The sequence below is a fragment of the Mirounga angustirostris genome, unplaced genomic scaffold (assembly GCF_029215605.1).
Source record: "Mirounga angustirostris isolate CCGP_5_RB_7025 unplaced genomic scaffold, mMirAng1.0.hap1 SCAF_10, whole genome shotgun sequence".
NCBI lineage: Eukaryota > Metazoa > Chordata > Mammalia > Carnivora > Phocidae > Mirounga > Mirounga angustirostris.
In genome coordinates, this window is record NW_026991718.1 from 114,285,342 (window position 1) to 114,309,141 (window position 23,800).

At 40.0% G+C, this 23,800-nt stretch overlaps 1 protein-coding gene across 7 annotated transcripts in view; it reads left to right on the forward strand.

The window, feature by feature from the left end:
• Window positions 1-8,847: 8,847 nt before the first annotated feature.
• ITCH (itchy E3 ubiquitin protein ligase) overlaps window positions 8,848-23,800 on the forward strand; it is a 121,956-nt gene continuing 107,003 nt past the window's right edge. For 4 of the 7 annotated variants that reach the window (XM_054510057.2, XM_064573051.1, XM_064573052.1 and 1 more), the window contains exons 1-2: window positions 8,848-8,973; window positions 12,810-12,886. The gene's annotated coding sequence lies outside the window, so the exon portion shown is untranslated. Of the gene's footprint in view, window positions 8,974-12,809; window positions 12,887-12,917; window positions 12,938-22,364; window positions 22,500-23,800 lie in introns of those variants that run through there. The other 3 variants (XM_064573050.1, XM_045885632.3, XM_054510058.2) reach the window with 3 other exon arrangements.

The window sequence follows — 23,800 nt, forward strand, 5'->3', positions numbered from 1 at the left end:
GATAGTCTATTTACTTTTATTTTTTACCAAATGTTTAGACTTTATTTCCTAAATAAAATAAATTGGAGACTGTTTCATATCCGTGTATATAGATCTTCCTCGCTTTTTTTTTTTTAAGGTTGCATAGTTTTCCAGTACCAAGCTTTATCTCATCCCCTACTAATGGACATTGACCTTATTTCCAGTGTTTTCCTATTACAAACAATGTTATGATACATAACCAGATTCATCTGCTATTTTGCTCTTTGCATATTTATCTGTAAATTCCTAGAGATGGAACTGCTGGAACAACTGGCATATGTGGGTTTTTTGTTTTTTGCTTTTTTTTTTTTTTTTTAGGGAGGGAAGAGATTGAGAGAACGAGTGCACATGTGCGCCTAGTAGGGGAGGAGGGGCAGAGAGAGAATCTTAAAGCAGGCTCCACCGTGGGCTTGCAGCCCGGGGTTGGGGAGGGGGTAGCCCTACTCGGGGCTAGATCTCACAACCCTGAGATCATCACCTGAGCATTGGAAGCTTAACCAACTGAGCCACCCAGAGGCCCCCACATAATGCATTTTTTTAAAAAAACTTTATAGAGGTATAATTAACATACCATAAAATTCACCCTTTTTTTTTTTAATTCACCCGTTTTAAAGGTACAATTCAATGATTTGTAGCAAATTCATTGAGTTATGCAACTATCATCATAATCTATTTTTAGAATATTTTCAGTACTCCAATAAGATCCCTCATGGTCATTTGCAATTACTTTCCATTCCCATTCTCCGCCACGGGCAACCACTCATCTCTACACATTTCTGTCTCTACACATTTGCCTTTTCTGGGCATTTCATATACTGAACATGGAATCATACAATATGTCATCTCTTGTGTCTGGGTTTTTTTATTTAGCTTAATGTTTCTGCGGTTCATTCATGACATAGCATGTATCGATAACTCATTCTGTTTTATTACTGAATAATATTCCATTGTATGAATATAATACATTTTTTAATTTATTCACCAATTAATGGATATTTGAGTTGTTTCTTTTTATTTTCACTTTCTGGCTATTATGAATAATGTTGCTGTAAACATTTACATGCAGGTCATTGGTAGACATATATTTTCATTTCTCTTGGGTAGATACATAGAAGTGGAATTATTGGATCATGTGATAAATTTATATTCAACTTTTTAAGAAACCAAGAAACTGTTTTCCAAAGTGTCTGTACCATTTTATAGTCCTATCAGCAATGTATGAAACTTCCTGCTTCTCCACATTCTTGCCAATGTTTGTAATTGTCTGTTTTATTATTATTATTATTATTATAACCATTCTAGTGGGTGTAAATGGCATGTCATTGTGGTTTTAATTTGCATTTCACTAATGACTAATGATGTTGGGAATCTGTTCATGTGCTTATTAGTCATTCCTGTACCTTCTTTGGTGAAATGGTAAAATGCTCATTTTTTAAAATGGGGTTGTTTGTCTTCTTCTTATTGAGTTTTGAAAGTTCTTTGTATATTTTGGATACAAATCCTTTACAATATATGTGTTCTGAGTAAATATTTTCTCCCAGTCTGTGGCTTATCTTTCATTTTTTTCTTTTCTTTTTTTTTAAGACGTATTCACCCATTTTTATTTTTTAAGTAGGCTCCACACCCAATGTGGGGCTTGAATTCATGATCCTGAGATCAAGAGTCACATGCTCTACCGACGGAGCCAGCCAGGCACCCCTTTCATTTTCTTAATGGTGTCTTTAAAAAATATTTATTGAAGCAAAAGTCACAAAACATAAAATCAACCATTTAATATTGAACAATTCTGGGCACCTGGCTGGCTCAGTTGAAAGAACGTGCAACTCTTGATCTCAGGGTCTTGAGTTCAAATCCCGTGTGGGTGTAGAGAATATACACATACGTAAATCTTAAAAACAAAAATTGAACAATTCATTAATGGTGACTTTTGAAGAAAAAAATTGAATTTTGATGGTCTAATTTATTAAATTTTTTTAATAGATAATGCTTGTGTCATATCTAAGAACACTTTTCCTAACCCAAGGTCTCAAAGATTTTTCTCCAGTGTCTCCTAAAAGTCTTATAGTTTGACTCTTCTCTTTAGGTTTCTGATCCAATTTAAGTTATTTTTTGTGTATGGTGTAAAATAGGGTCATAAGTCCATCTTTTTACATCTTAAATTTCAATAAATATGGCCAAATTGTCTTCCCACCACACACCTGGCATCACACCAATCAGCAGTGAGCATGGCTGTTTTCTCACACCCTTGCTAACACAACTGAGATATCAAACTTTTTGTTCTTGACCAATCTAATCATGAAAATATAGCATCTCATAGCTTTACTTGCTAAATTCCTACTTTAGCCACAACCTAAGCACTACTGTGAAATATATTGGCTCCGTGTATTAGCTACCTATTGCTTCAGCACACATTACCATGAAATGCAGTGTGACTGGACCATTTAAACTTGCAGGACCTGCCCTTCCTTCCCTCCAACCTTAGAAGGTCCTCAAGGACTGAAAATAAAGTCACACTCCCTGTATATTTGATTGCGCCCCTTGCCACCTCAGAAGTTTACATAAATGGAAGCTGAGTTCTAAGATTCCCAGGATTGTTTCTGGCCTGACATCTTCCCAGCTTGCATAAGGTGACCTGGATGCTTGTTGCTTGACTCTGTCTTTGCCTGAGGAACTGCAGGCATGACTTAAATTTTTTTTAAAGAGATATGAATTCTGGTTTAGGACAGACATTTCCAGTACTATAGGCAAGAAATGATTCTGATCTGCAATCTGTAGAGATAGGGCAATGGGGCTTTACTGGGAGAAGGACAACCTTAGGTTTGAAAGCAAGAAAAGAGGGAACTGGGGATAATGAGCAGGAGTAGAAGCTCTGACATACTGTTTATTATCCAAGGGAGTTCTTCAGTCCTACAATTGCTCATCCAAATTTTAGTCCTCCCAAAAACTGCAGGAGGAGTTGCTCAGAGCTCCTTATGGCTATTTATTTTTATGACTTTTTTTTTTCCTATTTCTATATTCAGTACAGAAAATCTGAAGGATACAGAGAAGCACAAAGTCTCTTTTTTTGCACTGATTCAAGAAGAGGGAGTTGTGAAGTAGGTGAAAAAGACAGTCCTAGGTTTAAATATCAGGTCTGTTTCTTACATTCTCTGAAGTTTGGCAAGTCACCCAACCCTTCTGACCTCTGTTTCCTCCTCTAGAAAAGTGGTACTCACAATGCCTCCTCCCTCATTGGGGATGAATATAGGCACATTTAGTTCAGGGCATACAGTGGGCACTCAGTGTGTCTCTGTCTCCTTCTTTCACAATTTATAAGAAATTTTCATTCAAAGATTTTCTGAGCATATTTAAGGTGTTATTACAGGCCAGAGGAAATATAGGGATGGATAAGACAGTGTCTTTGCCCTTGAAGAACTTATGGTTTGGGGAAGGAAAGATTAAATGGTCCAGTCAGCTGCCTTTTGATAAAATAGGCACGTGACTCCAATTTTCAGATGTCAGCAGAGGCCCAGAGAGGCCAAGAAATAGAGCAAGTAAGTAGTAGGGAGGGGACTGGAACACAGTTAAGAGGACTATTGGGACAGAAGCAATGAGAGAGGAATTTTGGAAATAAAATCATGCCAGTTTGTAGTTCAAAAGAGAGGAACAGGGGCGCTTGCCTAGCTGGCTCGGTCAGTAGAGCATGCGATTCTTGATCTCAGGCTCCTGAGTTCAAGCCCCACATTGGGTGTAGAGCCTATTAAAAAAAAGGGGGGGGGGCAGGTGGGAGATGAATGAATGTGTGTGCGAATGAATCAAGGGTTACAAATCCAGCCCTGAAGGTGGACTGCATTTTGTTTGTGCAGGATTTTCCCCTCCCCTCCCAACATTTTATTATGAAAATTTTCAAACATATAGAACAGTTGAAACAATTGTACAGTGAACATCCATCTATTCCACCATCTCGATTCTACAGTTGCTGTTTGCTATATTTGCTTTGTCATGTATTTATTCATTTATCTAGCTCTCCATCCATCCATCTTATTTGATGCAATTCAAAGAAGCTGCAGAGTTCACTCTCCCTCTAGACACTTCAGCACCCCTATCATTAGACCTCGATATTTGTTTTTATTTTTAGGTTCAATTTACATACAGTGATATGCGTAGATTTCAAGTATACCGTTTGCGGAGTTTTGACAAATGCATGCAACTGTGTAATCCACACCTCTCACAAGTTACTGAGAGAACATTTCAACAGCAGAAAATTCCCTCCTGCCAAAGGCCACTACCATTGTGATTTTTTTCACCATTGATTAGGTTTTACCTGTTCTAGAACATTATACAAATAGAATTATAGAGGGTATACTCTTTTGTATAAGGTGTCTTTCTTTTAGCATGATGTCTGAGGCTTATCTATTTTTTGCGTATTAGTACTTTTGTTATTGCCTAGTAGTATTCCACTCCATGAGTGACTATAACACAGTTTATCAATTTTCCTGTTGATGGAACACACAGTTGCCGGTGTTGTATGTCTGGCTGCAAATCCTGGCTCTGCTACTTGCTAGATGTGTGACTATGTGCTGGTTACTTTGTCTCTTTGAGATTCAGTTTTCTCAATCTGCATAATGGGAAAACTGACAGCTATTGCTTATTGAATGCTTGCCATGTGCCCGTTTAGCACTGTTCCAAGTGTTAGACATACTCATTTAATCCTCATAATGACCCACAAGATAGTATCTATTACTGTTTCCATTTTATAGATTTGGAAACCCAGCACCCCACCTAGTTGCCAGGAGTATTCAATGAGCTAGTGCATGTAAAGCACCTGAGACTCTACATTGTAACTACAATGTAGACAGTAAACATTAACTGTTATTTTTCTTCTTACTGGCCCTTAGAGGAATTTATTTATTTATTTATTTATAAATATTTTTTAAAATATTTTATTTATTTATTTGACAGAGAGAGCGCTTGCGTGAGCAGAAGCAGGAAGAGTGGTGGGCAGAGGGAGAAGCAGGCTCTCTGCTGAGCAAGGAGCCTGATGTGGGACTCCATCCCAGGACCCTGGGATCATGACCTGAGCTGAAGGCAAACGCTTAAAGACTGAGCTAGTCAGGCATCCCTCTTAGAGGAATTTAAGTTTATTACTCTTAATGGAGAAAGTGTATAAAACCCTGGGAATAGGGTTGCCAGATAAAATGCAGATGTCCAGTTAAATTTAAATTTTAGATAGACAAAGTAATTTTAGCGTAACTATGTTACATCAAATTTGTCACATATTAATGCTAAAAAGTTATTCATTGTTTACGTGAAATTCAAATTTAATCGAGCATCCTATATTTTTATTTTCTAAGCCTGGCAAGTGACTAAGGCAACTAGGGACAGAACTTGTGTACATCATTTTGCAGATGAGGAAAAAGTCTTAAAGAGGGCAAATGAGAGAGCCATGAGGTCTTAAGTGGATCCAGATCTTTGGATCCAGATCTTGGGCTCTTAGAAGCTCCATCCCGTGTCTGCTCTTCATCAATGCAAAGCTCTGCCACTTTTCAAGTCTTCCCCTGCCTCTGGCAGTTGAATGCCGAGTAGCTTCAGGGAAGAGAGGGACAGCAGAAATGACTAAGTGTTCTGCAGGGAAAGCCAGTGACAGGCGGCATGTGGGCTGCTGGGGTTTCTCTTCCCACTCCTTCCAGCTCTGCATCCCTGCTTCCTTCCCTCCTTCTCTCCCCAGAAGCCTGGAAAGCTCCTTCCCTTGCTGGTTGGGGCCTCCTCCAGCCCTGCTCTGGCAGGGCTGGGTCCTGTCCCAGCCTGACCTGGGTGTCCAAGGCAGAAGGAGGGTGTAGGTGGTTCAAGGCTTTATCAATCACAGGGTCTGCATTCTCACCAGGTCTAGACTGACTTCTGAATCAGGGAACCTGGGAGCCAGAGCCATGGCATGGGAGATGAAGAAGTGGCCACACTGGGATTCACTGCTCTCACCAATTCAGCTTCTCCTTGGAGAACCACCAACTACCTACCATAGATTTCCCAGAATCTTCACAATATCCTGAGGTGGAATCTATTATTTCCATTTAGAGATTTGGACACTGAGGTTAAGGGACTTGCCTAAGATCCCTAAAGTAAATTGTTGACAGTCAGGACTAGATCCTTGATCCATATGTTTCTGAAGAAACCTAAATTATTAACTTCTGCTAGGTACTGCCTCCCAGATCAGAGCTAATCCACCCTGTTGGCATTAGCAAGTTAGGATAGCATAGTCCTGTGGTTCTCAAAATGTGATCCCCGGGCATCAACATCACCTGGGAACTTGTTAGAAATGTAAATTCTTGAGCACCTGCGTGGTTCAGTTGGTTAAGCATCTGCCTTCGGCTCAGGTCATGATCCCAGGGTCCTGGGATCAAGTCCCACATCGGGCTCTCTGCTCAGCAGGAGTCTGCTTCTCCCTCTACCTCTGCCTGCCCCCTGCTTGTACTCTCACCCTCCCTCTCAAATAAATAAATGAAATATTAAAAAAAAAAAGAAATTTAAATTCTTGGGCCTGAAAACAGAACCTTCTGACTCAGAAATTCTGAGGCTAATACCTGGCAATCTGGTTTTAATAAGCCATCCAGGTGATTCTGATGCACTCTTAAGTTTGAGAATTTTGGTGTATAGTAGAAAGAGGTGCATTTTTTTGAAAAAAAATTATATATTTAAAGCATATTTGTTTTAAGTAAACTTTTTTTTTTTAAGATTTTATTTATTTATTTGACAGAGAGAGACACAGCGAGAGAGGGAACACAAGCAGGGGGAGTGGGAGAAGGAGAAGCAGGCTTCCTGCCAAGCAGGGATCCTGATGCGGGGTTCGATCCTGGGACCCTGGGATCATGACCTGAGCCGAAGGCAGATTTAATGACTGAGCCACCCAGGCGCCCCTGTTTTAAGTAAATTTTTATTGACATATAATATAAATACAGAAAAAGACACAAATCATAAGTATACAGCTCAGTGAACTTTCACAAAGTGAGGATGCTTATGTACCAGCACCCAGATGGAGACACAGAACATTATTACCAGCCTGGAGAAGCCCCTTTGTGCTCCTTCCTGGTACTACCTCTCCTCAAAGGATAATCACTATCCTGACTTCAAACACCATAGATTAGTTTTGCCTAACATTATATGTTTTAAAAAATTACAGATGAAGACATGGAGCACCTGGGTGGCTCAGTCGGTTAAGTGACCCACTGTTGTTTCAGCTCAGGGCATGATCTCAGGGTCGTGAAATCGAGCCCTGACTGGGGCTCCCCACTCAGCAGGGAGTCTGCTTGAGATACTCTCTCTCTCTCCCTCTGCCCACCCTTCCTCTCTCCAATAAATAAATCTTAAAAAAAAAAATTGTAGATGAAGACAGAATCTGGACCCAGAGGACTTTGATTGGATCCCTGGTTTCCTACTAAGTGATCTTGAACCAGTCATCTAATTTCCTTGAGACTCATTTCCTTCTCTGTATAATGGTCATAGAAATATCTCAAACCTTAAAGGGACACTGCGTTTCTCAAACTTGTGTGTTGTCAAGAATCACCTAGGGAACTACTTAAAAAATTCACATTCCCCAGGGCATACATTCTTAATAGGACAAAAATTGGTTGTGGGTAGAGAGGAAAAATTTTTTTTCCTTGCTTATGTAAAAGCACGTATATACATATGGCACATTAATAGATATATAGTATATTTGTGATATTAAAATTTTATGGGGGGAATAATTAGAGGAAAATGTCTAAAAATGTTCCTTAGAGAGCTGATAATTTTTTAAAAAGGTTAAAAACACTGCCCTAGAGCAATGATTCTCCAAGTGTGGTCTGCGGTTAAAAATGCAAATTCAGACCTACTGAATCGGAAATTCTGGGGGTGGGGACCCGCAATCTATGGTTGAACAAATCCTTCAGGAGACTCTGATGGGCACTAAAGTTTTAGAACCACTGCCTTGGAGATTCTGAATGGGGTAGGGTCCCTGAGTCTGGACCTTTAACAAGCTCTCCTAAGTCATATTGCAGGAAACATTGACATAGAGATTTGAATGTACTTTGAAAAACGCAAGTGACGTTCCAGTTGGTAAAATAAGTTCACAAGGAGGAAACAGGCTAAACAATAATAGTGAAGGTCACTAATTACTAGGCGCTTAGCTGGGCCTCTGAGTCTACTTGCACAGCCTATTAATTCTCACAAACAACCCATGAAGAAGTTAAGAGGATGGACTCTGAAGCCAGATTGCCTGGGTTTGTATCCAGCTTGTGACTTGGTTTATGCATCTGTAAAGTGAGGATAATGGAGGTACTTTCCTCATAGATCTGTTGTGAGGATTCAAGAAGCTTATTGATCAGTTCTTCGAACACCTGCCACATTGGCACCACTTACATGTTGGCTATTTCATCATCCTTGAGCGCACCCTGTTAAAAGGTGGATTTGAACCCATTCAATTTAACTCCCGAGTGTACTTTCTTAAGGAATAAACTATAATCCAGTGGTTCTGAAAGTGTGATCCCCCACCAGGAGCACACCAGAGTTAGAAATGCAAATTATTAGATCCCATCCCAGACCTGCTGAAAGAGAAACTCTGGGGGTGGGGCCCCTAAATTTCAACAAGCCCTCAGGTGATTCTGATGCACATTAGCGTTTGGGAACCACAGCTACAGTCTTCAGAGGTTCGGGGGTGGGGGCGTGCTTTAAAAACAAACAAACAAAAAGCCTAGAGTGGCTGGGAGCAATCCCAGAGCCCCTCCCACCTGAGGGCGAGTAAACTGTTTAGAAGCGCTCCCCAGCTCCGGCCAACTCTCCCGGCTGGCGCGCAAGGCCTTCTGGGGCTTGTGGTCAAATACCTCCAGAGCTAGAGGCGCCTGCGCGTTGGCCGCCAACTCGCTCTAGTTGCTGTGGTCGGGGCTCGGGACCGGCTGCCATCTTAGTCGAGGGACTGAAGAGTCGCCGCCGCCCCGAGTCCCGGTAAACATTCGCGGGCGGACTGGGGGCAGTTCTGGGTAGAGGGGCGAGTCTGCATGAGAGTGTCCGAGGAGAGCCAGGGGTGAAGGAGTGCGGCGCGCGGGCGGAGGACCCCAGAGCCGCAACTGCTCTCTTTTCCCTCACAGCCGGTGCCCGTGGGGGGCGCGGGGAGCTCGGGCTAGTGGCCGAGGGGTGGGTTGGCCGGAGGCGCCGAGCAGCCACTGTCTGGCCGGGGTATGGTGGAGCCCCTCGCCTCGCGGGCGCCAAGTGGTGAGAGGGCTGGGCTGTGGCGGGGGCCTGCAGGGTCCGGCCCCGCGCCCCGCAGCCCCGCCCGGGGGCCACTCTCCTGCGGCCCGGCCTACGCGCGGGGCCCGGCGGCAGCGGCCGGAGCGGCCGACGTGGCCCTGTGAGGGGCGGCGGCCGGGCCCACCTGCCACTCGGCTGGCCTTCCCGAGACTTTTTGGAGCTCCCAGTCGCGAGGCGGGCCCAGCACCGCGGCTGCCTCCTCTTTCTTCCACTCCCCTCCTCCCTCCATTGTCCCCCATCGTGGTGGTCCCGCCCGGGCGCCCTTTTCCGCGCCCGCTGCCGCGGCCTCGCCGGCACCTCCCGGCGCAGAGTTTTGCAGACGTGGAGCTGTCACTGCCCTCCCCCTTGAGTGCCCTTTTCTTTAGGCGAGAAAAGAAAAAAGTAGCTATGAACGTATTCTAAGGGTCGAAACGTGATGAGGATATGACTTAGCGGGAACTAAGTGGGGAACTCAAGTTTTCAGACATAGTCCCGGGCCACGACTTAAACAGAAACGCCGGGTCTCTGCACTCAAGGTAGACGTTAGGCCTAAAGTTAGAGACGTAACCAGGTGAACGTGCAGACTACCCGCAATTCAGGATTCCCCAGTCACAACTTAACTTGGTTTTTTGCTTACATTCGCCTCTTCATCTTGTTACATTTTCTGCCATAATTCTACAGCGTCAGGGTACTTTCGGGGAGGGAAAAGTGGGGTTTTTTTCTTTGGAAATTATTGAGGCACTGGAGCCAGCCACTTATCATTGCACCTAGTTGGGGTCTCCCGCATCTACTCCTAATATAACTAGATTTTAAGGAAGTAGTGTAAAGGCAGTGTATTTCCACCCTCAAAATCGGCTAAGGATTTCTCAGCTGAAATAAAATTCTCATGGCAGATAATGCTGAGAGTCTGCACTATGTATTCATAGATTTACTGGAGGTACAGTTACAACAGAGAAAGTAAGTTTTTTGGTTGTGAGAGAAGGAATTCTTTCATGTTCAGTGTAAGAATCAAGTCAAAAAGGATATGAAATAAAAAACGAGTGTAGAATACTTTTTTACAGTATTCTAGAGGGAATCATTTCTAAATTCTTTTTAAAAAAACACATCTGTTCACCTATTGGAAGAGATAGACAAACCAATAGTTCCCCAAATTGTCCATTAGAATAATTAGGGGAGCTTTTTAAAGGTAGAAATTCCAGGGTCTCCTTTTCTGAGATTGATTTAGTAGGTCTGCTTTGGCCCTGAAGAATTTATTTTTAAAACATGCCTCAGGCAGCTCTCATGGTCTTGGGAACCAATGAGGCAAACAATACTGTGAAACTACTGAGGAATGCTCAAAAAACTTTGAGACAGAAGTGACCAGTTCTGTCTGGGGTTTGGCCATAGAAGGTGGCAGGACCTACCCCTGCTCCTAAGTTGGGTCTTATATGACGGGTAGGAGTGTGATGAGGATGGGGAAAGGGAAGGACAGGGCAGACAGAGAAAACCCCTTAATGCTTTGTGTAAATGCAGAAGATTGTGGGAGAAAAAGGGTTCTTGGAGCAGGGAGTGGGATGGGGAAGGAGAGCATTGTGGGACGTGAGGTCAGAAAGGTAAAAGGAGGTAACTATATGAAAAGTTACAATGCTAAAAGACTTGAGTTTTATGTTAGCAGTAGATTAAGATTTTGAACAGGGAAGTGATATGAGTTACATGTATGTTGTAGAAAAATGGCTCTAATGGTGAGTGAAAGGGTGGAAGAGTGGCTATTGCCGAGGTCTAGGTGAGAGGTGAAAAGGCTTGATGTTGGAGAGAGGCTGCAGCGATCAGATTTAGTTTACTAGTGCAATATTGTTGCCATATTTTTGGATGAGAATTTTTAGGACCAGACTGGGTAAAAAGGCTCTTATTCTGTAAAAAGAACCCACTAGCAAATCTGAATAATTTGCCAGGTTATATATATTGATGGTATCAGAGTATATTGTTAATTAGCACTTTTGAAAAATTATTATCAGATTGGCTGCAGTTTGGAGGAGAACTTGGAGATTAGACTGCAATTTATGACTATCAACACTATTGCTCTAAGCTTGTTCAAAGTGTTTTTCTTTTATACTCAGAAACTTGGTATTAGAATTTTAGAGTTGGAAGAGATTGCAGAGATTATCTAGTCCACAGTGGCAAATATATTTTAGCTTATGGACCAGCAGAGTGCTTTGAAGTAGCTGCCAGAGCACTGTATTGAGAAGGATTTTGGTCATTTGTGTTCTCTGGGAAAGGGAGTTACGATTGATTAGTGATGCTTCATGTGGACATAGTTATCTAGTAGGTGATATATGTGCCAGGTATATGCCATCCTTAGACTATTCCAAACTATTAATTTTCTGTTTGTTTATAAAAAAAAAAATCCTAAGCAGGTTCAATAATTTACCTAGAGCTAGTTAAGAATTAGAGCTAGAATTAGAACTGAGTTTAGTTTGTTATTCTCCAGTGTGTCAAGATGAATGTGTGCTGCTCAAGAGCTTTTGGTATTAGACCAAAAGAAAAAAGATATTTCTAGCTTGTGCCTCTTAACTGTTGAGGCAAGAGTTTAACAAGGAACTTTGGCCTAGAAGTGAATTTTATTTATTCTGGCTTAAGAAATTTGTTGGTACAGGAAATAGTCACCTGCTTGTGTGGTTTTTTTTTCCCCCCTCACCCCTCACTTCTTGTTCCTTACCCCTCTCTCAATTTTGGGTTTTGGGGATTGGTTTTCTTTATATGAGTTAAGGCAAAAGTGTATAAAGTTATTTTTTCCTGTATTTACAGCACCTTGCCGAATTCTAGGCTCATAATAAGCTCTTAGTAAAGGCATGTTGATTTTTGTGGCTGTACATGATACTGGTTTTGAGTTAACATAAATTAGTGGGTGGGGGAGTGTGCAGAATTGAATTGCCGCATTATCTGGTTGGTAGGTCGGCCTTCAGCTAAAAATACTGGGTTGGAAATAGCCTCACAACTAGTAGTCATTAACCAAGAGCTGTTCTCCTTCAGTCTAGCAGTGCACTGTCCTTGGAAAACTGCTGCCACCTCAGCTTTTTTTCTTTTCAGAACTGACTGTACTCTGATCCTTGGAGTGCTTTTTCTTTTCCTATCCTTAGGAGCCTCCCAAGTTGCAGGGACCATTCTTACAGTGACCCCCGTAGGTAGAGTGTGTGTTTTATGGCCATCTTCATTTTGCCATGTAGCCATCATACTCAGGCGGGCATCACCCCATACACTGTAGGAGTCATTTTTCCCCTGACTCACCTTCTTACCCTGCTTGCCCCATCAAAAATTATCTATTCCCCCCAAATTATCTATCACATGGAACTTTTATTTTTATTATTTTTTAAAAAGTAATTTCTGTGCCCATCGTGGTTCTTGAACTCATGACCCCAAGATCAAGAGTTACATGCTCTACCAACTGAGCCAGCCAGGCACCCTTAATCCCATGAAACTTAAAAAGACATTGTGCTGTCAGATTCCCAAGGTCAATGCTAATCTGATGTGTTTAACCATAGGAATAATGTGTTAATGGACCCTCCTTTCCCTCTCAGGTAACATGCATTTAACAGTGGCCTACTGGAGACAACGCCTTAACCCAAAGAAGTGACTTGAACGGTGAGAACTTCAGGTATGGTGGCAGGCCTGTGAAAGAGATTGGGGGACAGGAATGGTGCAGAGGGTGAGCTCTACTCATATAACTGCTGTGGGGAGGTATGGGGAAAGAGGATGTTGATGCTGACTACATCAGTTGGTTGAAATAGGCATTTTCCACTTGGATTTGAAACTCAGAGTCTCCTCTATAAGGATTAGCCTGTGAGCCACACTTTGCTCCTACTTTGGGTCTTCTGACTTTTCTGCTTTTGTTTTTCCTGGACATACACACATTTTTCCCATTTGTGCTGTTTTATAAATGTTTTTCTCTGTATACTTGTCCAGATATGTGCATTATGGTTAAAAAGTGTAAGAAGTAAAAAGAAGGCAACATGCAGTGGAGAAAGAGAATTTGGAAAGAAAAGGTCTGATTTGATTTTGCCACTGACAAACTGACTTTTGGCAAGTTATTTAATCTTGCCTTTTCTCAGTTTATATATCTGTAAAATACACGTATTGATTCATACCTGCCTTCCTGACATTGTTGTGAAGTTCAAATAAAATAATACATGCTAAAGCTTTAGAAAACAATGAATTCACAACTTAAGACATTATCTAGGTCTATAAGGTGGGAGATATTGGCAGTAATACTGAGAAGGAAAACACGAGGACAGGACAGATTGACTTTAAAAGATCGGGAGAGAAAAGGAAGACTCTACTGGGTAAGAAAAAAAGTAGAGCGTGAAAAAACTCAAGCAGTAAGAGAGTAAGGAGTGAATGAAGTAGAACTATTGAATTGGTAGGTGAGAAAGCTGAATAGGATAGAGAGTGGTCCCTTTCACTAATTCTAACCTTGCAATTCTTCGTTGTCATTGTCATTACTACCTTCACATAAATGTTCTAGATTCCATACTTAGATTCCTGTCTTCACTGTAAACATCAGTATTTATTATTCATACCTCTATGTGACCCTTTGTGTTTAGTTTATATTTTTGTTAACTAATTATCTTATAAATGCTTAGAAACCAAGACTATGATTTACCTGTTATGGTGTCCCAGGCCATTGTTATAATCAAATGTGTGCTTACTCTGTTTTTTTATAATTATGGAGAGAAAGGAAGGAGATGGGGTAGCTTTGTGAGAGATAGTAGGAAAGGAAGTGGCTAAGAGGGGAAGTAGATAAATAAGACATGGTAAGAAGAATTCTCAAAAAATAATGAAAGGAAATACATGAAAATGAAGAATACATAGAGCAAAAAGAGAAGGGGAAAAGGAGATGGTGTTATCTGCAGTAAAGGAACAAAGCAGCTTTCATTTCTTTAATGGTGACATAATACCTCACAAAAAGTTATGTGCTGGGAAAGATTCTTCATACCAAGTATCTTTTTTTTTTTTTTTTTAAAGATTTTATTTATGTGACAGAGAGGAAGAGAGCACAAGCAGGGGGAGTGGCAGAGGGAGAGGGAGAAGCAGGCTCCCCACTGAGCAGGGAGCCCAGTGTGGGGCTTGATGATCCCAGGACACTGGGATCATCACCTGAGCCGAAGGCAGACGCTTCACCAACTGAGCCACCCAGTTGCCCCCATACCAAGTATCTTTAAAATAGTTCTAAAAGTATCCCCTACGTCCTGAACTCACAGAGTAGTTCTTTGTGGAAAGAAAACTAAGGCAAAATTCAGGAGACCTGGGTTCTAGCCTTGGTATTTCTTGTTACTTAGTTCTGTAATCTTGGGCAATTCACTTAAATCTCTCTGGGCCTCCGTTTCCTCACTTATCCATTAAGGTATCAGATGATCTCTCCGTTTTCTCACTCTTTGATTATATTTTGTGCTTTATGTTCTGTCTCACTAATTTTTCAGGGCTTTGTTGATACCACAATATAAGATTGGTCTTAGAAATATCTTATAGTAGAACTTCATAGTATCCATTACCTTATAAATGAGAAGCCATTATATTTTAAATTCTACTTTAAACATTGGCAGAAAGAGAGACTTGTAGAAAACCCAAGTATAGAAATGTTTGTAATATTCAGCAAGCACTTACTGAGCTCCTGTTGTGCTAGGTCCCAACGGGTACTTAATATAAAACCCCTGCCTCAAGGATTTTGTGTTTTTGTCAGGAAAACAAACTTGCTCACCAGTAATTATTGTAAAAAGCAAGGTGATAAGTGCTATAATAAGGATTGCATTGCATTGCAATTTAAGGTAGTAACTTTAGATTTCTTGGTTCTTTTAACATAATTGAATATGTGCTAAGTGCTGCTCTATGCTAGGTATTACAGGGACTCAGGATGAAAAAGAAAGTCCCTGCCCTCAAGAAACTTGCAGGTTTTTTTTTCATGTCTGGAAACTGCTTACCCTAATAGATTTACCCATCTGTCCCAGGAAAGAAGTTTTGTATTGTATCATCACTTCATAGTTTTAAACTAAGAATTCATTGCATACTGAGTTTGCCTCACTCCAGAAATGTTTAATAACATACTTGCTTTCTGAGAAAATCTGTATTATTTTATTCGATCTGTAATGTTTTCTCTGTCAATGACAGAAATTTTTCTTTTAGGGTAAGGAAAAAATCCAGATGGCATCTTTAGGTGAACTTTGGTTTGCTTCTTATTCATTCAGAGAAAGAGGGCTATCTAAAATTTAGTCTTGATTCTTTGTTCCAGGGAATCAGTTCAGTTGGTCACAGAGGAGAGGATGCTAGTCTAAAGGAATCATATTGTAGGGATTAACGGTATGTACTAGAGTTAGATTGTCTGGTTTTGAATTTTGGCTCTACCGTGTACTGGGAGTATGACCTTGATCAAGTTCCTCATCTGTAAATTGGGACTAGAAATTGCATATATCCATAGGGTTGTTGTGTGGATTAAATAAGATAATGTATTTTTGCTTGAACAATAGTTGGCTCACAATAAGTATGAGGTGTTCATTGCTATAATTGTTTTATTATCATTATTACCACCAACCTTGTCTTAAAATTTTTGTCTCAATTCTTTAATTCATTAAGTAAACTTATCTAGGGTGAGCATTGTAAATTTAAATGGAACATTTTAAGTAGTAAAGATCAAATTGATACTTAAGTGAACTAGGGAATTCATGTTCCTCTAATAGGGTAGCTGTTAAGCGGCTTTGGCTTACTTTTATTTATTTATTTATTTTTTATTCTTAGGCTTACTTTTTTAATTGACCGTTTTAACCATTAAAAAATACCTAATTCAGTGTTGGCTCACTCTTGATCTAGTGGGGAGCATAGAACCAAGTGTGGACTGAACATCTTAACTTTTTTCTAAACAGAAGCTGGGAATCCAGATTTTGTGAGAAATCTTTATTTTTAAATGTTGGCAACTTTTGAAAATCATAATATAAACACCGTGGGCCAAGCAAATCACCACTGTGGGCAGGATTTGTCTTGTGGGTTGCCGCTTTGCAACCTCTGTTCTGGAGCTTGACTTTTTGCATCAAAGCCCATGCTCCCTGCCTTCCGGGAAGAAAGTCCTTACCCACATAAAGATTTAAAACAGTTCAGGCAATACCTCAGTCTAGGGCTGAATGAGAGGTATGCAGAATAATTATTAAGGCAGAGGAGGAGGAAGAAAGTTATTTAAGATGGATTTAGAATGGGCAAAGGTATGGAGGCAGGAATGGACTTGAGATGGTGGTAGTACAGCGAGTAGATTAGTTGGAGTTTAGATTAGTCTGAAGAGGGTTTATATGGGCCTGGTAATAGGAGAAAGTTTGGAAAAGTTAAGAGACCAGCCTTCTTGTTTTGGGATAACCTTAAGTCCTATTGGCTGACAGGATAAAATGATGTTTTGTGGTGATTTATTAGGTAATACTGAGGTCTGCAGTATTTACTAGGGCTGGTAGGGTCTGGAGGCAGGGAGAACAGGCTAGGGAGGTAGGTGGTAGTGGGAATGGAAAGGAAGGGACAAAAGCTTGTATAAGAGACAAAAGCATATATATGGGTCACCTTGTGACAGTGGGACCCTGCAGTAGATAAAGATAGCCAATTTTGAAAGTTTTTCCCCTATTCACTCTTTTGTAAAAACTTGGGTATGTGAGAATAATACTATTATCCCTCCTTTTTTGTGTTGGTAGATCTTTATCACTCTCTCCACCCCAGCACCCTCCTTAATGATGGATCATATACATAGTCTTATGATTTCCCAGGTTGCACAAATAGAATAGAAAAAAGAAATTTTCAGCTGCTTATCACATTTCTAGTTTTGGGTTTTTGGTAATCTCAGTTAACCTCTGATAAGTTTCATTAGACTTTATACATGGATTTTTGTATTTACCAAAGTTTGGAAATACTGACAGTTTGCTCATGGAAAAGATGTAGAATTTTGCTGCAGAAACTTGACACAATAATTCATGATTTAGAATGTTTAAAGAAACTGATAAATGTTGTAGAAAGGTGGAATGTGTTTATTCTGTGTAACTTGAGAAAGTGATTTTTAGGATTTTATTTTCACCAGGCCTTTTGTCCTGTTTATACTGTCTCATGAAAATTTTGACATACACGGGGAAGTTATTTCTTATTCTTGGCTAAAATGCCAAATGTAGTTATTGTAAGTAGTTTTTTTGATAAGTAAGCTGAGTAGTATGTTAGGTGTAGCCTGAGTATTAAGAATAGTTGAGATGCAGCAGTATTTCCCTCAATGATGAATAAAAGTACTGAACTGAGCCTCTGAAAAGTACAAAAAGTTGCTGCTGTCAGAGAGATGCAGCAATAGGGTCAAATAGGTTTGAGCTAAATCTAAACCTGTTTAATGGAGAAGAGATTTTTTTTTTTTTTTTTAAAGCATGGTCTAACCTAGTTTTTGGAATTCATTTGTTCTGAATATTGAAAGGGATTTTCAGGTGGTTCATTTAATTATAGATTTGCTCTGGAAGTGGGAAGGTAAGGAACATGAGAGAGGGATTAGCTGCATTTGTTTCTGTGAAAAGTCAGTAGTGAAAAGGAAATCGCAGATTATCTTTTTCTGTTCTTGAATTTTTTGGAGGAAAGATATTTAAATACAGGTCTTAATTAAAAACTATATTCTATATATATATTGAAATGTGCAGAACCTAGTTACTACTGCTTTTCATTGTCTAGAATGTTGCTGACATTTATCTGCTGTCATCTCCTTGCCCTTTGTCTTTGTCCTTGAGGATTTTGACTTTATTTTGCTGGTGTTTCAAGAGGGAATGGAGATGGAGTACTTATGTTCATTTAGCCCAGTTAGTTGATTTTACAGTATCAATTGATGTTTTCATCTCTAAGGGACAATGAAAATGATTGATTTATCTGTTCTGTTTATCTGTTTGTTTTTAAGATTTTATTTATTTGACAGAGAGAGAGCAGGAGAGCACAGTCAGGGGGAGCGGGAGAGGGAGAAGCAGGGCCCCCGCTGAGCAGGGAGCCCGATGTGGGGCTTGATCCCAGGACCCTGGGATCATGACCTGAGCTGAAGGCAGTTACTTAACCCACTGAGCCACCCAGGTGCCCCTTTGTTTCTTTCTTTTTGTGGTAAAACACACATGACGTAAAATTGACTATTGTAAACGTTTTTAAGTGTTCAGTTTAGTGACATTAAGTACATTCACTTTGGGACGCCTGGGTCGCTCAGTGGGTTGAGCATCTGCCTTTGGCTCAGGTCATGATCCCGGAAACCCAGGATCGAGCCCCAGGTCGAGCTCCTTTCCTTGTTCAGCAGGGAGCCTGCTTCTTCTGCATGCTGCTCCCCCTGCTTGTGCTCATAAATAAATAAGTAAATAAATAAGTAAATAAGTAATCTATCTATCTTAAAAAAAAAGTATGTTCACTTTGTTGTGCAGCCATTACCATTGTGCATCTCTAGAATTTTTTCATCATCCCAGACTGAAACTCAGTACCCATTAAAAAATAACTCCCCACTTCCCTTCCCTTAACCCCTCGTAACCACTATGCTACTTTTTTGTCTCTGTATAGAATTTGACTATTTTAAGTACTTCATGTAAGTGGAATCATACAGTATTTGTCATTTATGTCTGGCTTATTTCACTTTGCATAATGTCTTCAAGGTTCATGGTGTAGCATGTGTCAGGATGTCATTCCTTTTTTTTTTTTAAAGATTTTATTTATTTATTTTGACAGAGAGACAGAGAGAGAAGAAACAAGCAGGGGGAGTGGGAGAGGGAGAAGCAGGCTTCCCGCTGAGCAGAGAGCCTGATGTGGGGCTTGATCCCAGGACCCTGGGATTATGACCCGAGCTGAAGGCAGACACTTAACGACTGAGCCACCCAGGCACCCCGATTTCATTCCTTTTTAAGGCTGACTAATACCCCATCTTAATGTGAAGAACACATTTTGTTTATTCATTCTTCTGTTGATGGACAATTAGCTTACTTTCACCTTTTGGCTTTTGTGAATAATGATGCTGTGAATGTGGGTGCACAAATAACTGGTTGAGTCTCTTCTTTTAGTATTTTTAGGTATATTCCCAGAAATGGAATTTCTGGATCAGGTGATAATGCTGTGTTTAATTTTTTGAGGAACCCACCATACTGTTCAACAGCAGCTATACCGTTTTACATTCCCACCAGTAGTGCACAAGAATTACAGTTTTCCACACTCATACCATTTGTTATTTGCTGTTTTTTTAAAAATCATCCTAATGAGTAAATCGGTATCTCATTATAGTTTTTATTTGCATTTCTCTAATGATTAATGATACTGAATATCTTTTCATGTACTTATTGGCTGTTAGTATATTTTTTGAGAAATGTCTGCTCAAGTCCTTTTCCCATTTTTTTAATTAGGGTTGTTTTGTATTTGGTATCCTAATAATTTTGTAGGCTTCTGCCCATATCTTTTCTGTTTCTTAGTCTACTGCTATTCTTCTCCTTTCCTATTGTTGACAGAGCAGCTAGAACCATTCTCTCCAATGTATAGTCCCTCAGTAAATGTTTGATTAAAGGTTAAAAGTAGGGCTTTGTGGAAAGGTAGAGGTTGGTTGGGGCAAGACCTTACTACATTTTTCTCTAGTTTTGGAGTTCCCTATTCTCTTTTAACCACTTACTTGGTGGGATAAACCTTTTTTTTTTCCTTTCTGTTTTTTAAGATTTATTTATTTGAGAGGGAGAGATCAAGCAAGCACGGGGGAGAGGCAGAGAGAGAGAGGGAGGGAGAGAATCCCCAAGCAGGCTTCCTGCTGAGCTGGGAGCCTGACGCGGGGCTCTATCCCAGAACCCTGAGATCATGTTAACCAGCTGAGCCACCCAGCCGCCCCTGGTTGGGTAGACATTTATGAAGGATTATGCTTTTAGGGGAAGAAGTCCATATGTCATTTGATTTCATTTTAGAGAAGGAAAATATAGGATCTTCTTAAAAGAAATTTGATTCTTCTCTGAGAAGCTTGCTATGATTACTGTTTATCTAAGAAAATATAAGTCAGCTTGAGGTATCCAAAGAAGGATTTTACTTTTGTGATTTCAAAGGAAGAAAACCTGTTTTAATCATTTCAGTAATTCTTTTTTTTTTTTTTTTTTAAGTACTCTCTATACTCATTATGGGGCTCGAACTCACAACCCTGAGATTAAGAGTCTGATGCTCTACCACTGAGCCAGCCAGGTGCCTCTCAGTGATTCACTTCTTACTTAACTTTTTATTGTGTAATGATTTGGAATTTCTTATTTTGAGGCTGCTCTTTATTAGGGATTTTTGTTTCTGTTTTAGACAAGAGGGGATTAGAAGTGATCCTAGACTCAATATAGATGTTAATAATTTTGAAAAGGACCAACCTGAATAAATTCAAGTATAACAATGACATAAGTATAATTTGTTTTTTTTTTCATTTTTTAAAATTTAAATTCAGTTAATTAACATATAATGTATTATTGGTTTCAGAGGTAGAGGTCAGTGATTCATCAGTCTTTTTTTTTTTTTTTTTTTAAAGATTTTATTTATTTATTTGAGAGAGCGAGAACGAGAGAGAGCATGAGAGGGAGGAGGGTCAGAGGGAGAAGCAGACTCCCTGCCGAGCAGGGAGCCCGATGCGGGACTCGATCCAAGGACTCCAGGATCATGACCTGAGCCGAAGGCAGTTGCTTAACCAACTGAGCCACCCAGGCGCCCCCATCAGTCTTATTAATACCCAGTGCTCATTACATCATATGCCCTCCTTAATGTCTGTCACCCGGTCACTCCATCCCTCCACCTCCCTCCCCTCCTGTTTCTTTGAGTTTTCTTGTTGTCTTTCTTGTTTCCTTTAAGGAACAATGGTTTTAAATTGTGAAATTAATGTTGAACAAGGCTAGAGATCTCTGTTTTTGGCCACATCTTTTGTTCTGACCTTGGACAATCCATTTTGATTAGGGGGTTATTGAGTTGTAAGAATTCTTTGTAAATTCTGGATATAAATCTTCTATTAGATACGCATTTTACAAATATATTCTCCTAGCCTTTGGTTGTCTTTTCATTTTCTTATAATGTCTTTTGAAAAGTAGAGTTCCTAATTTTGTTGAGGCTTAATTTCTCAGTTTTTTCTTTTATGGGTTGTACTTTTGCCATATGTAAGAAATCTTTGCCTAACTGGGCAATCCATTTAACTTTCCTGGATTTCAATTTGTTTACCTGTAAGAACAAATAAGTTGTGTGTGTATTTTGACTTCTTTGCAATAGTATTTTTATTCAGTGCCTTTTTGGATTCAAAGTAGAGGAGGTAGTCTTGGGATAGAATGCTAAGGTGAAAATCTACAGACCCATATTAGAATATAGAATTGGCTCTGCTTTCATAATACTATTTGTTTCCTAATGGGTAAGTGGTAATTTGTCTCTCCTTCCCCCCCCCCCCCCCCCAGTTATTTAGGGCTCTTGGATGTAAATGATTCTCCGTGATTTTTTTCTGGGTTTTTGATACAATTTGAATAACAATGGTTTTTGGCTTCTTTTAATAAAAATATAGATTTATTTATAAAGTGTACATACATGTTAGTAACTCATTAGTATTGACATGTAATTTACTTGATAGTTTTAAATTATATTCGGAAGTGATCTGAGAAAGGTTTGTTGGAAGGATGGGGATGGTGGCTATCAGGATTTTGTATTTTGAGGACAATCCATGGGTATTAAGAGATGGTCAGAAACGAGTTTCTTGGGAGCCAGGAAATTCAACTTTATATGTAATTAGGTTGTATAATTTCGTACAAGCATTGTTTGCAAAAGAGAGCAATATTTATTGTAGCACAGTGGTGGTTATATTTATTGTGGCATATCAAATCATTTAAACTCTAGCAGTAAATAGTCAAAACCAGGAAGCAGCTTGTCATAGTAGTTAATATTAAAATGTTTATCAGCTGTTGGGGAGAACAGGGAGAAAATTGTCTTCTGAAGTAGTGGGTACAGAGTTCAAACCAGCAAATGAATACTGAAGGTTTGATTCTAGTGCCAATTTTCTTAAATTCTTTTGTCATACTCTTGAACCTTGAAAGTTACATCTTTCTGTTTTTCTCTTTGAATAAGATAATTGTCTTTTTATGCATATGCTTTAGATCCACACACATACATTTGGTTGGAAAATGGGAAAGGAGCTTTCAATGATCTGAGATCATTTACATGATGTTCAGAGCCAAGGTGTCACTTTTGAGAACGAGAGAGAATGGTCTACGCTCTACCTCTCTGTTAAGGTAACTTTTTCTAGTAAATAAGAAAGCAGTTTTTCAACAGTCTCTTTAACAAATGGTGTTGGGAAAATTGGACAGCCACATGCAGAAGAATGAAACTGGACCATTTCCTTACACCACACACAAAAATAGACTCAAAATGGGTGAAAGACCTAAATGTGAGACAGGAATCCATCAAAACCCTAGAGGAGAACACAGGCAACAACCTCTTCGACCTTAGCCACAGCAGCTTCTTCCTGAAAACATCGCCAAAGGCAAGGGAAGCAAGGGCAAAAATGAACTGTTGGGACTTCGTCAAGATTAAAAAGCTTTTGCACAGCAAAGGAAACAGTCAACAAAACCAAAAGACAACCGACAGAATGGGAGAAGATATTTGCAAATGACATTATCAGATAAAGGGCTGGTATCCAAAATCTATAAAGAACTTATCAAACTCAACACCCAAAGAACAAATAATCCAGTCAAGAAATGGGCAGAAGACATGAACAGACATTTCTCCAAAGAAGACATCCAAATGGCCAACAGACACATGAAAAAGCGCTCAACATCACTTGGCATCAGGGAAATACAAATCAAAACCTCAATGAGGTACCACCTCGCACCAGTCAGAATGGCTAAAATTAACAAGTCAGGAAATGACAGATGTTGGCGAGGATGTGGAGAAAGGGGAACCCTCCTACGCTGTTGGTGGGAATGCAAGCTGGTGCAGCCATTCTGGAAGACAGTATGGAGGTTCCTCAAAAAGTTGAAAATAGAGCTACACTATGACCCAGCAGTTGTACTACTGGGTATTTACCCCCAAAGATACAGATGTAGTGATCTGAAGGGGTACTTGCACCCCAGTGTTTATAGCAGCAGTGTCCACAATAGCCAAACTATGGAAAGAGCCAATATGTCCATCAAGTGGATAAAGAAGATGTGGTGTATATATCTACAATGGAATATTATGCAGCCATCAAAAAACCCACAAAACCGAAATCTTACCATTTGCGACAATGTGGGTGGAACTAGAGGGTATTATGCTAAGCGAAATAAGTCAATCAGAGAAAGACAAGCACCATATGATCTCACTGATATGAGGAATTCTTAATCTCAGGAAACAAACTGAGGGTTGCTGGAGTGGTGGGGGGTGGGAGGGATGGGGTGGCTGGGTGATGGACATTGGGGAGAGTATGTGCCATGGTGAACGCTGTGAATTGTGTAAGACTGATGAATCAGACCTGTACCTCTGAAACAAATAATACATTATATGTTAAAAAAAAAAAAAAAAAAGAGGGCGCCTGGGTGGTTCAGTTGGTTAAGCG